The sequence below is a fragment of the Brachyhypopomus gauderio genome, chromosome 16 (genome assembly GCF_052324685.1).
Source record: "Brachyhypopomus gauderio isolate BG-103 chromosome 16, BGAUD_0.2, whole genome shotgun sequence".
Taxonomy (NCBI): domain Eukaryota; kingdom Metazoa; phylum Chordata; class Actinopteri; order Gymnotiformes; family Hypopomidae; genus Brachyhypopomus; species Brachyhypopomus gauderio.
In genome coordinates, this window is record NC_135226.1 from 10480923 (window position 1) to 10483422 (window position 2500).

Sequence of the window (2500 nt, forward strand, 5' to 3'; positions counted from 1 at the left end):
TGAAGGAGGGAATATCATGGAATTTAAGCCACATCCTCTTGCACCCAAAGCAATACCATACCCCTAGTACATGAAGCCTTTCAGAAGACCAGGCTAAGATATATTGACTGTACATATGTAGGAAGCCTATGACAAGAGTATTAAGGCAAGCATGTGAATGCATATCAGAAGCAGATATAAAGGGCCCGTCCGGGATTTGAACCCGGGACCTCTCGCACCCTAAGCGAGAATCATACGCCTAGACCAACGAGCCGATTTGCACGTCTGTTTTGTTGCTCGGGGTTTCCATTTTTCGTTCATATGCACGCTTCCGTACACGGCTATACAGTTCTGTCTTTGATTCCCTTATGTCGTAACGAGTTGTGATGTTTGCCCCTGTTTTGGCAGAGCTGTCAGTGACACCTTCTGGACAGTTGACATTATTGATTTGTTATATCGGTGTTCTTTATGGAACATTATTGACATAAGGTCAACGTGCTGTACAAAAACAAGTTGTCGCTGATCGACATCGCAGTCAAGGTTCAAAGGATAACTCATTCTCAATTTTTTGTTAAAATTGGACGTCGGTCCCACACTTGTATATACATTTCATCTCCTAGAGCACTGTGAAAATGACTAAAATGCATTTATTTTCCAAGATTGAGTACAAATTTCCCAACATATCAAGGAAGGTACATGATAGGTATCATTGCTCGTCTTGGACGAGCTTGTTCTTTGTTGCATGAAAAGAGGAAATTCTCTGCATAGCATGGTGCGTCAGGGGCCACACCTTGTACAAAGTCAGGATGGCCGAGCGGTCTAAGGCGCTGCGTTCAGGTCGCAGTCTCCTCCGGAGGCGTGAGTTCGAATCCCACTTCTGACATCTTTTTCTGATTCGATTTTTGCCACAGGTTGTCTGTGCTCTTCAGTGGCAGAGCCATGCATCCTCACTCCTGCATTTGAGGTAGTCGTGGCCGAGTGGTTAAGGCGATGGACTAGAAATCCATTGGGGTTTCCCCGCGCAGGTTCAAATCCTGCAGACTACTATAGATTGCTTTGTCTGAACCAAGTGTTCTTATGAATGTGTTGGGATTTTGTTCTTCTTGCGAGGCCGATCTATAAAGGCATGGCTGTTCTAGCAGCATGCCACGCTGTATCTAGCCCTATGCTGCGTTGACACTTTCTTACCATTGCTTTGTCTCTCTAATGCCTTTACTTAACAAAAGAGAATGACTGTCTTCATGCTCTCAGACCATCTACACTTGTGAAGGAGGGAATATCATGGAATTTAAGCCACATCCTCTTGCACCCAAAACAATACCATACCCCTAGTACATGAAGCCTTTCAGAAGACCAGGCTAAGATATATTGACTGTACATATGTAGGAAGCCTATGACAAGAGTATTAAGGCAAGCTTGTGAATGCATATCAGAAGGAGATATAAAGGGCTCGTCCGGGATTTGAACCCGGGACCTCTCGCACCCTAAGCGAGAATCATACGCCTAGACCAGTGGTTCTCAAACTTTTTAGACAAAGTACCACCAACTGTCAAACGAAAAACCTCCACGTACCACCTACTACACCCCCCCCCCCCCCCAAAAAAAAAGAAAAAGCTGTTTGGCAAGTTTAAGTTGTTGACGGGGGGGGGGGGGGGGGGGGCGGGGGGGGGCGGGGGGCGAATGTAAATTGTTACCGGGAGGATGTAAAATGGACACGAATTAAGTATTATATCACGATGGTTGGCGCCAGAGCGAACTAGTAACTCATTGAATCATAGATGTGGATCAGAGGTAAATAAACTAGATTTTTTTTGTCGACGTGAGAAATCGGATGTGTGGCGTGTGAAGACGGTCAAATGCGTGTGTCTCACGCATTTGGCAACCCTGCTCATTACACACATATGTTATAATGTCAGGGTTGCCAACTCTCACGCATTGAGCGTGAGACACACGCCATCCACCGGCAATATAACACTGAATCTGTGTCCATTTTACGTTCGGCACCCCCCCCCCCCCCTCAACAACTTTCGTTGCCCCCCCCCCCCCCCCCCCCCGCTCAACAAAATACACTCGCCACCGGCTCCAGGTTAAAATCTCACTCCAAGCGAACGTCAAAAGTTGGCAACCCTGTAATGTAGTTCGGTTTACAGCACAAAAAGTCTTCGTGCGACATGCCCTCATACTCATATCGCACGTAAACGAGCAAGTTGGCTAAATCTGCGACATCTATGGATTCATCTAACTGCAGTGAGAAGCATTTACTCATTTTAATTCTCTCGGTCAATGTTTGTCTGACGTTGTCCACCATTTCATCAATTCTGCGAGTGACCGTGTCGTTTGAAAGATGAACCAGGTCGAACTGTTTAGCGACATTTTCTCCGCACATAATACGAGTAATCCCTTTTAGTTTCTGAATTTCAGGACTTGTCATAATTCTGTTTTAATAAAAAAAAAATGTGTTGTGTAAAAAAAAAAAAAACCTCAAAGCATCTTTTATTTTCCGAGTTCATCTGGCGTACCA

At 45.2% G+C, this 2500-nt stretch overlaps 1 protein-coding gene and 3 non-coding genes across 4 annotated transcripts in view; 2 read left to right on the forward strand and 2 right to left on the reverse strand.

The window, feature by feature from the left end:
- Positions 1–2500, reverse strand: part of LOC143477353 (uncharacterized) — a 110031-nt gene that overhangs the window by 56369 nt on the left and 51162 nt on the right. The gene's annotated exons all lie outside the window — the stretch shown is intronic.
- On the reverse strand, positions 182–253 carry trnap-agg (transfer RNA proline (anticodon AGG)). The gene has a single exon. It is a non-coding gene; the product is annotated as a tRNA-Pro (tRNA).
- Positions 780–862, forward strand: trnal-cag (transfer RNA leucine (anticodon CAG)). The gene has a single exon. It is a non-coding gene; the product is annotated as a tRNA-Leu (tRNA).
- On the forward strand, positions 944–1025 carry trnas-aga (transfer RNA serine (anticodon AGA)). The gene has a single exon. It is a non-coding gene; the product is annotated as a tRNA-Ser (tRNA).